Below are 11,732 nucleotides of genomic sequence, written 5' to 3'. Positions count from 1 at the left end.
TTTCAACCATGTATTCCCAGTCACCAGTGTTCACTAGCTCTCTCCCCCAGTCTTCCCACCAGTTCCAAGCACCATCCAATTCTCCCTACCCTAGCCCGTCAAGCTTGCACCACCCAATCCAGTGTATTACTACAACCCTGTCATATAACTTCACTGCACAACTACTCACTTGCAACTTGTCCTAGATTTCACCTGTATGGGCATAGGTTCACAAACTTCTCCCTATTTCCTGTAAACCTACCTTCTAGACTCTAGCTTTCTGGATCAGCTCAATTTACTTAATTCATATCAGAGAGGTAATGTAATATTTGTCCTTCAAAGCCTGGCTTGCTTCACTTAACATATGGTCTTCAAGATTCATATATGTTATCCCTTGTGTTAGTACTGTATTCCTTCTTACAGCTGAGTAAAATTCCATTGTATGTATACATCACTTTTTGCTTATCCATTCATCAGTTGATTCCAACTTTTGGCAATAGTGAATAATGCCTCTATGAACATTGTTTTGCATATATCTGTAAATGTCTTTCCTTTCAGTTCTTCTGGATATATACCCAGCAGTGGAATTTCTGGGTAATGTGGCAGATCCTACATTCCCAGCAGTAGTGGATAAAGATTCCCATTCATCCACATCCTTACCAACACTTCTTGTTCTTTGTTTTTTTAGTGGCCGCCAGTCTAATGGGTGTAAGATGGTATCTCATTGTAGTTTTGACTCACATTTCCCTAGTAGCTAGTGATGCTGAACATCTTTTCATGTGCTTTTTACCCATTTTTATTTCTTCTTTGGAGAAGTGTCTGTTCAAATCTCTTGCCCATTTTTTAAATAGGTTGCTTTCTTTTTATTTTTGAAATATAGGATTTATTTATGCTGGATATTAGGCTCCTATCAGATCAATAGTTGCCAAATATTTTCTCCAATTGGGTAGGCTGTCTTCTCATTTTCTTGACAAACTCCTTTGAGGTACAAAATGTTTTAATTTTGAGGAGGTCCCATTTATCTACTTTTTCTTTCGTTGCTGATGATTTGGGTGTGAAATTCATGAAGCCATTTCCTATTAAAATATCCTGTAGGAGCTTCCCTACATTATCTTCCAAGGTCTTTATGGTCTTGGCTCTTATATTTAGATCTTTGATCCATCTGGAGTTGTTTTATTTTTTTTATAGGGTGTGAGATAGTGTTCCTCTCTCATTATTTTTGATATGGATATCCAGTTCCCCAAGCACCATTTGTTGAAGAGGCCATTTTCTCCCAATTGATTGGACTTGGTGGACTTGTTGAATATCAGATGACTGTATATGCAAGGATCTACATAAAAACTCTCAATTCAGTTCCATTTGTCAATATGTCTATCCTTGTGCCAATAGCATGTAGTTTTGACCATTGTAGCTTTGTAATATTATGAGTCAGGTAGTGTGATTACTCTGATTTTGTTTTTCTTTTTCATTATGTCTTTGGCTATTCAGGGCCTCCTGCCTTTCCAAATAAATTTAATTATTAGTTTTTCCAATTAAGCAAAAATTGTTGTGCTGATTTTATTGGGATTGCATTAAATCTGTAGATTAGTTTGGGTAGGTAGACATCTTAATGATGTTTAGTCTTCCTACCCATGAACAGGGAGGGATTCTTCCATTTATTTAAGTCTCCTTTGATTTCATTTAAGAGTGTTGTGTAGTTTTCTGTGTATAAGTCATTTATGTCTTTAGTTAAATTTATTTCTAGGTATTTGATTTTTTTTTTTTTTAGTTATTACTGTAAATAGTATTTTTTTCTGGATTTCCTCCTCAGATTATTCATTACAGGTGTACAAAATGCTACTGATTTTTGCAGATTGATCTTATAACTTACAACTTTACTGATCTCATTTATAAGTTCTGGAAGTTTTTTGTGGATTTCTCAGGGCTTTCTATGTATAGGATCATGTCATCTGCAAATAGTGAAATTTTTACTTCTTCCTTTCCAATTTGCATACCTTTTATAACTTTTTCTTGCCTCAGTGTTCAAACAAGTACTTGTAACACAATGTTAAATAGGAGTGGTGATAGTGCCTTGTTCCTGATTTTAGAGTGAAAACTTTTAGGATTTCACCATTATATATGATGTTAGCTGAGGGTTTTTCATATATACCCTTTATCATATTCAGAAAGTTTACTGTTATTCCTATCTTCTGCAGTGTTTTTATCAAGAAAGGGTGCTGTGTTTTCTTGAATGTTTTACTGCATCTACAGAGATGATCATGTGATTTTTTTCTTTTGATTTGTTTATGTGGTGTATTACATTGTTTTTCTTATGTTGAACCATCCTTACATAACCAGGATGAAACCCACTTGGTCATGGTGTATAAGTCATTTTATGTGCTGTTGAATATGATTATCTAGTATTTTGTTGAGGATTTTAGCATCTAGGTTCATTAGAGAGATTGGCCTCTAATTTTCCATTTGTGGCATCTTTGTTTGGCTTTGTTTTTAGGGTAATGTTGGCATCATAGAGTGAGTTAGGCAAATGTTCTTTCTACTTCTTTATTTTAGAAGAGTTTAAGTAGGATGGGTATTTTGTTCTTTCTGGACTATTTGGTAGAATTCACCTGTGAAGCCATCTAGTACTGGGCTCTTCTTAGTTGGGAGGTATTTGATGACTGATTCTCTCTCTTGTGATTGGTCTGTTGAGTTCATCAATTTCTTTTTTCATCAGTGTAGGTTGCTTGTGTGTTTCTAGGAATTTATCCATTTCCTGTAAATTGTCCATAATGTTGATATACCATTTTCAAAGTATCCTGTTATTATACTCTTTATTTCTGTGGGGTCAGAGATGATATCCCCTTCCTCATTTCTTATTTTGTTATTTGCATATTCTCTCTCTCTTTTTTTTGTTAGTCTAGCTAAGGGTTTGTCTTTAATGATCTTCTCCAAGAACCAGCTTTTGGTTTTGCTTATATTTTCTAGTGCTTTCTTATTTTATATTTCATTTAGTTCTGCTTTAATCTTTGTTAGTTCCTTATTTCTACTTCCTTTAGAGTTCGTTCATTTTTCTTTTTCTAATTCCTCCAGGTGTGCACTGATTTCTTCAATTTTGGCTCTTTCTTCTTTTTTAGTATATACTTTTATGGCTATGAATTTCCTTCTCAGTACAGTTTTTGCTGCATCCCATAGGTTTTGATATGTTGTATTGTCATTTTCATTTGATTCAAGGTAGTTATTGATTTCTTTTGAAATTTCCTCCTTGACCTACTGTTTGTATAAGAGTATGTTGTTTAACTTCCATATCTTTGTGTCTAATCTGGTTCTTTAGCACTTAATGTTTTCCAGTTTCATTGCTCTGTGGTCAAAGAAATTACCTTATATAATTTCAATCTTTCTGAGTTCTTTGAGAATGTTTCTGTGGCCTATCATTAGCATGTGTCTTTCTTGGATAATGATCCATGTGCACTTGAGAAGAATCTATATCCCACTGTATTTGGGTGTAGTGTTCTGTATGTGTCTATTAGGCCCAGATCCTCTAATGTGTTATTCGAAGTCTCTGTTTATTAATTCTCTGTCAAGATTCTATCTAGGGGTAGTAATGGTGTACTAAAGTTCTCCAGTATAATTGTAGAGGCATCTATTTCTCCACTTAGTTTTTCCAGTGATCGCTTCATGAATTTTGAGGTCCCCTGGTTAGATGCATAAATGTTTATGATTGTTCTCTCTTCTTGAAAGAGTACCCCTTTTAGTAATATATACTGTCCATATTTATCTCTTTAATAAGTTGATCCATGACATTTGTTTGGATAGCTTTGATTAGATATTTGATGGTCAGAATCTCTTCCTAGTTTTTAGTTGTTCATTGGCCTGGGACATGTCTTCCTGTGTCTTGTTATGGTTCTTAATTTTTTCACTGCCTGGTCATCTTTTTTTTTTTTTGATGGGTTCATTCCATTGATTAGATTCTTTTGTTACTCTAGGGTTTATTTAGCTGCTGTTTGTGTGTGTGTGTTAAGTTTCTCTTTGACACTTTGTTCTTCTTTATTTTATTTCCTTGCTGATTTCTATGTTTCCTTGAAGGAAAAAGATTAGGACCAGAGAAAGCAAAAGAGGTAAGAAATGAAAAAGGATAATAGTAATGATAATAGAAAAAGTTATAAAAAGAACCATGTAAGACCTAGGAAAATGAATATTTAACTTTTGTAAGCAGTATAGAGTATCAGGAATAATAAAGTGGAGTACCTACAATGAAATGGAAATCCAAATAGAGAAAATTATAAAGAATGAAATATAATGCCAGAATGATGAGGAGCGATGGAAAGAGAAAAGAAAGCACAGAAAGAAAAAAAAATAGACAAGTTAGAAATATAAGCCAGAAAAACTGAGGACTAAACAGAGAGCTGGGATGTAAGAATAAATTGAAAGGGGAAGATAGGAAGATGAAGGAAGGAAAAGAGGTAGCCATGGTAGACAAAATTGGTATACAAAGAAAAGGGGACATCACAGAGGAGGAAGCACAGTAAACAAGAAACTAGCTAGCAACACCAAATTTTTAAAAACACAAAAGAAATAAAGAAAAAAATGGGGGTGGAGAGAAAGAGGAAAGAAAAACAAAGAAAAAATAAAAACAGACAACCACACAAGCAAGCAGGTAAACAAACATTAAGAACAGCCTTCCTTCTTAGGCCACTGTGGAGCCTCTCAGGCTGCAGGTGTTTATCAATCAATTTTCCTGCAGCTTTCCCTCTGCAGGTTTTGAAGTGGGTTTTAGTGAGTAAACTAAGTTCAATGTTTTTAAAAAGTAACATTTTTTTAGGAAAAATAAGAGACCCAAGAGAACATAGCACAAATATAATGTCTATGTTTTTCCTCTCCTAAAGATACAGCTGAATGTTGGATATCCCAGTGGATCACTGCTCTAAAAGGAGCCAGGAATCAAACTAGGGTTCAAGGCAGAAATTCCTCCACTGAGCTAAACTTTCTCTTTGGGTCAGTTAGCTCTTCAGAATGCTATCCAGTCACTTTCCCTCAGGCAGGTTTGTCCTGCCCCTTTTCTATTCTTTTGCTTTCTGTCCCAGGGCAGCAGGACACAATAGCCTGTGGGAGGGACTCCCTGCTCACTTGTCCAATCAGGTTGAGTTCACTTTTGAAATTCAAATGAAACCATGGTGACTGAATACACCACAGACAAAAAAGACTTTTGAAATTCAAATGGGACCCTGGTGACTGAATACATCACAGATAAAAGACTCTCGACCCTCTTCTAAACCACAGACTCCTCCCAGAGGACCCTAAACATGTACTTGGAAACTTATTAAGCACTTCCTACTGCCTGCCTCCCTGAGGGAAGTTGATATTTTGATAGTTTGCAGCACAGACTAGTCAATTGCCTGACTCCACCTTCTCCCAGTTCAGGCTCCTCCCTCTCAGGGTGGCTAGGTAAATCAAGCTGCCTCAGCAGATTCACCTCTCCCCTCTTCCTGGTGCCACCTTGAGTTAGTTGACTCAAAGGTCAAAGGGGGTCAGGTAAACAAACCCACAGAAAGGAAATCCCTCTCCAAACTTCACCACAACCCTACCACTCTCAGGGAACACTCAGAGAATGCTCCCTCTCACTGGGTGGCTGGTGGGAGTTGGGGCTCTCAGTGGCTTACTGCCTTAAGGGTGGGACTTAACCTTCCTGTGTCACAGTTTCCAGCATCAGGAGCTAGAAACTTCCAGTCTGCCCTTTTCCCCTCCCCCGACAGCAGCAACAGCCAGGCGTGGGTGGAAAAATCCAGTCTGCCCTTTTCCCTTCCCCCGACAGCAGCAACAGCCAGGTGTGGGTGGAAAAATCCAGTCTGCCCTTTTCCCTCCCCCCGACAGCAGCAACAGCCAGGCGTGGGCGGGAAACTCAAGTCTGCCCTCCACCCCAGCAACAGCAGCCACCAATCCCTAAACCCTGCCCCTTCCCCCAGCAACAGCGACAGCCAATCCCTAACCACCACCCCTCCCCCATCCAGTACCGCCCACTGACCTTTCACCGGCAACCAATCAGAACAGGGCGTGGCTTCGACCAATCAGCCTTCCCCAGCCCCTATAAAACTGTTGCCTCTCCCTCAATAAAGTGGACTTGCGTGTTTACCTTGTCTCCGCGGTAGTTCTTCTGCCGTGCGCCCTCCAGTCCTGAGAGCCCCCGACAAGGGCCTGGCCTCCCTTGTCCCCAGTTCGTCGCCTGCTTCTCCGGGCGACCCCTTCGTCACCGGCTTCGCCGGGTGACCCCATCAGCCGAACCGCGCAACCCCTTGTGAGACCGATCCCTTGTCTGCTGCCGGACCGACCCCTCGTCCCAAGTGGGACCGACCCCTCGTCCCAAGCGGGACCGACCCCTCGTCCAGAGCTGGACCGACCCCTCGTCCGCAGCCAGACCCCACCTCTACCGACCGAGCAAGCCGCCGCACTCTTTGTTCATTTTATTTCCTCTTTGGGAAAATGTCTATAGAGATCAAACTTTTACCACATATATGGTTTCCATATATTTTCTCCCATTGAGTAGGCTGCCTTTTCACACTCTTGAATAAGTAAGTCATTTGAAACACAAAATGTTAATTTTGAGGAAGTACCATATATCCATTTATTTCATTTCTTTATGCTTTGGGTGAAAAGTTTACTAAACCGTCACCTACCACATGATATTGAAGATGTTTTCTTAAATCATATTCTAGGAAATTTATGGTTCCAACTTTTATATTTAGGTACTTTGTGCATTTTAGAAAACAGATATTTAAACAAATACATTTACATAAATATTCATGGCAGCAGTATTCACAGCAGCCCAAAGGTGGGATAAACTCCTTTGTCCCTCCAACTGATAAAATTGATAAACCAAAGGTTGCATTTTTGTACAATGGGATATTACTAAGCTATAAAAAACCATGAAGTACAATACACGACACCATTGGGATGTACATGAAAATGTTATACTAAGTGAATAAAGCCAGAAAGAAAATGTCACATTTTTTATGATTCTATGTATATTAAATAGACCACAGAGGTAATTCCAGATACAAGGAAGCTCAGCAGTGGTTGCCAGAGTCTGTGAGAAGGAATTTCAGGACTAAACCTTAGTGGTATGGGGTTACCTTTTGGGATAATGAAAATATTTTGGGAATTAGATAGGAATAATGGCTGTACAATATTGTAAATTTACTAAATGCCATAAATTTTGTGCAGAAAAATGGATAAGTATACACTTTGTAAATTGTACTTCAATAAAAATTCAAGTAACAATTCCTTTCAGGAAATGGATGTAGCTCAAGCAGCTGGGCTCGCATTTACCATATAGGAGGTCCAGGGATCAATGCCCAGGACCTCCTGGTGAAGGCAAGGTGACCCATGCACTAAGCTGGCCCATGCATTGTGCTGACCCATGCATGGGAATGCCACCCCGTGCGGGAGGGCCAGCTGATATGGAAAGCTGGCACAGCAAGGTGATGCAACAAGAGATACAGAGGAGAGACAATAAGAAGATATAGAACAGGGAGCTGAGGTGGTGCAAGAGAATAATTGCCTCACTCCTACTCCAGAAGGTCCCAGGATTGGCTCCCAGAGCCACCTAATGAGAATACAAGCAGACACAGAAGAACACACAGCAAATGGACACAGAGAGCAGACAATGGGGAGTGGGGGGAGAAATAAATAAATCTTTTTAAAAATTTCCTTTCAAATAGGAAATATAATATGTACTTATATTTAATCAAATTAAGATTTACATAATTTGGTACTGTTGGTTAATGGAGAAGTTTATTTTATTAAGGAAGTTGAATTTTGATAAATTTTTAGAGTAAATTTTTGGTAGACAATATTATGTGCTCATCAGTTATATGGAAATAGCATTCTAGAGCAGATAACTGTGCTGATACTATTCACCTTTTTACAGAATCAAGTTATTATAAGGACTACCTCATTTATTCATCTTAATACTGTAACCACTTGCAATAATCAGAAGCCAATTAACATAAAGCCAGCAATATATTTCATTTGAATTCTCTGATTATTCTGACAGGTATTCATGTAGCTTTCCAACATCTCACATTACTTTCAATTGAAGCAGTTTACAGAGATTGTGTTTCATGCATTAGTTTCCTACATCCTCTGTAACAACTTGCCACAATCTTGGTGTATTATAACAACACATATTTATTTTGAGTTCTTAGGTCAGAAATCCCAAATCAGTTTTGCTTGTCGCAACCCAATGTGTCACTTGGGCTGCAACCCTTCTGGAAGTTCAGAGAGAGAAAACTTTTCCTTGCCTTTTCAGTCTCTAGAGCTGCATTCCTTGCCTCTTCTGCTTCTGGTAGCTCATAGTATTCCTTGACCCTTGATTTCTTCCTCCACCATCAGCCTATTTCATAATCTCTTGGAATCTCTGTCTCTGTGGTGGTTGTAACATCACCTTCTCTCTTATGTATAGTCAAATCTATGACTGACTCCTATTTTTTCCAGAGGTACCAGGGATTGGACCCAGGACCTTGTACACGGGAAGAAGGTACGCAACCACTGAGTTACATCCACTCCCCAATTAAGGTTGGTTTTTTCTTTTACATGGTAAAGGGATGCAAACCAAGACCTTGTACATGGGAAGCAGATGTTCAACCTCTTGAGCTACATCTGCTCCCCTGACTCCTAATGAGAACATTTGAGTAAGCACATAGGTCCCACTCAGACAATACCTTCATCTCAAGATCCTTAACTTAATTACAAATGCCCTTTTCCTATATTGATTAGCATTCATGTTTTCTAAGAATTAAGAACTAGGAATCTTTGAAGGTCCAGGAACAATTATTCTGTCCACCATATTCAAAACACATCACTGAGTGGAAACTCCTAATCCAATTATATGTTATAGTTTCCTGGCTGCTTTGACAAATACTACACAATGAATTGGGTTAAACAGTAGGAATGTTAGGACTCCTGGTCTCAGAGTCTAGACAAGGTAATGCCCTATCCTTTCTCTTCTGGGTTCCAACGACTTTTTTTTTTTTACTTTAATGTTCTTATCCCTACGATATCTTTTTTTTTAATTAAATTGTCCTTTTTTTAAAGATACATAAATTTCAAAACATGTTACATTAAAAAATATGAGGTTCCCACATACCCTACCCTCCACCCCCCATTCCTCCCATATAAACAACCTCTTTCATCATTGTGGCACATTCACTGCATTCGGTGAATACATTTTGGAGCACTGCTGCACTGCTGCACTGCATAGATTATAGTTTACATTGTAGTTTATACTCTCCCCCAGTACATTCAGTGGGTTATGGCAGGATAAATAATGTCAAGCATCTGTCCCTACAATATCATTTAGGACAACTCCAAGTTCCAAAAATGCCCCCACACCACATCTCTTTTTCCCTCTCCCTGCCCTCAGCAACTACCATGGCCACTTTCTCAAGATCAATGCTACAGTGTCTTCCATTACTAATAAAATAGTTGACTTCTTGGTTCTGGCTCCACCCCACAGCATTCTCTTTTATAAGTCCTCCAGTAATAGGATTAAGACACAACCTCACACAGAACACATTTGCATCTGTACCGTTAACCACACTTCTCATCCACCTCTTGGTTTACTGTGCTATTCAGTTCCTATTCTCTAGCATTCTGTCAATTGGCATTTACATTCCAGACTACCATTTTCAGCCACATTCCCATTTATAAACTAGCTGTGATTCCTATTTGTTACCATCCACTCTTTATATATTCCCACAATTTTACAATAAAGCTAATTAAAACTTCTACATACATTAAACATCAGTAGTCCATCTCAGTTGTCCTCTTATCTCCTTTAAGAATCAACCACCTATCACTAGGGCTTGAAGATATTTTACTACTATTTCTTCTAGAAGCTTTATGGTACTTGCATTTATATTTAGGTTTTTGATCCATTTTGAGTTAATTTTTGGATAAGATGTGAGATGCATCTGTGTGAAGTATAGCAAATGTACATCATTACTGCAGGCTGGTGGGAATGTGGACATGCATGGGAAAAATACAAATGTAGTGACCCATGGACTGTGGTTAGCAGTAGTAATGTAATATGCTTGCATCTATGCAAAAGATGCACTGTGTTGATAATGGGTCAAAATGGAGAATGTGTGCCAAAGGTACATTATGGATGTAGTAATGATCAGATGATACTATCTGTAACAAATGTTTCACCACGCTGTGGTGCATTGATAGATGGATGTTGTTTGGGAATTCTGCACACGTGCATGATTGTTTTATAAGTTTACAACTTCTGTCATAAAAAAATATATTTAAAAAATAATAATAGGGTGGGTTGAGGAAAATACACCAAATGAAAAATAAGGACAATAATTAGTAGTAAGATTTTCACAATATTCTTTCATAATCTGTAACAAATGTCTCACAACAATGCAAGATGTTGGTGAAGGATTGATATAAGGGACCTTTGTATAATGCTATGCATGTTTGCTTTGTAAGTTCACAACTTTTACGATACACTTATTGTGTATGTTCATATATAAATGATAAAAAGATAATAATACTGGGGTGAGTTGGGGGAAAACACTTTGTTAATAGTAATATCTTGACAATGCTCTTTAATCATTAGTTTAAGATGTTTAACAACAATGCAAGGTATTGGTGGTAGGGTGAGTTATGAGAGTATTGTATGATGCTGTGTATGTTTGTTTTGTTAAGTTCACATCTATTACTATATACTTGTTTATGTAGTTTATGTGTGAATGATATACTTCAATAAACTTTGAAAAAATGAAAGAAAAAAGACACAACCTGATTCAATTGGCCAAATCTGAACTAAAAATAATATATGCAAAAGGTCCTGTTTATAATGGGATCACACCTACAGAAAAAGGATTAAGATTGGGAACAGGCTTTTTTCTGGGATACATCATTCAACCTGCTGCAATCACATATGTATGATTTTCTAAAAGAGTAAGTCAAGGTGAGAAGACTGAGCTCTAAACCTGGTTCTGCTGCATGTTTAATACCTCTCTATGCAGCTGTTTCTTCACCTAATAAGGAAGGAAGAGGATGAGATCACTTATTTTAAACTTTCTCTTTAAAAATGAAACCATGGCCTTTAAATAATTGTCATCCCATTTATAAAACTGATTAAAGCAGAGAGGCTTTAGTTCCCTTCCTGGATTCACCTGGTTAATTCCAGCTGGGGTTGAAAGTTCAGATTACCATGGAGAGAAGAGGACTGTTTACCGGCCTTCATTTGTGCTGTCCCCTTCACACTCATTGTTTCCAAGTGGGTGTGATGAGTCCACCTGACATAGTTCCTCGCTGACAATATGACAGAAAAATGTGGCGCTTACTAGCCACATCTTGCACCTTTCAGTTTAGTCACAAGGATGCCGAGTGGAGAGGAGGCTCTCCTCTGCACTCAGACCCCTGACCATCCCTTGGCAGGGAACTGGGGTACCACCTGCTTCTTCAGGGCAGGGAAGAAAGATCATCTCGCACTCAGTCTCTTAAATACTATCACAGCAAGGGGATCAGAGCACCACTTGTTCCTGACAGGAGAATGGAGCAAGCTCTTCTGTTTCTGTTGACAGTTATGGTTTGGAGGCTCCTGCATTGCCCTGCTGGAATATATAGTAGGTAACTAGACAAACCAGGGTGACTCCTCAGTCTCCTAAACATCCTGCCTTCTAAATTTCAGCAAATTTCTCTGCTCGTGATATTGTGTTATTCCCAGTATTTCTAATTTCAAGCGGGAAAATCTAGGAGAATTTGGG

The sequence above is a fragment of the Dasypus novemcinctus genome, chromosome 14 (assembly GCF_030445035.2).
Source record: "Dasypus novemcinctus isolate mDasNov1 chromosome 14, mDasNov1.1.hap2, whole genome shotgun sequence".
Taxonomy (NCBI): Eukaryota; Metazoa; Chordata; class Mammalia; order Cingulata; family Dasypodidae; genus Dasypus; species Dasypus novemcinctus.
The sequence above is the reverse complement of the archived record's forward strand: the minus strand, read 5'-3'. Positions refer to the sequence as shown.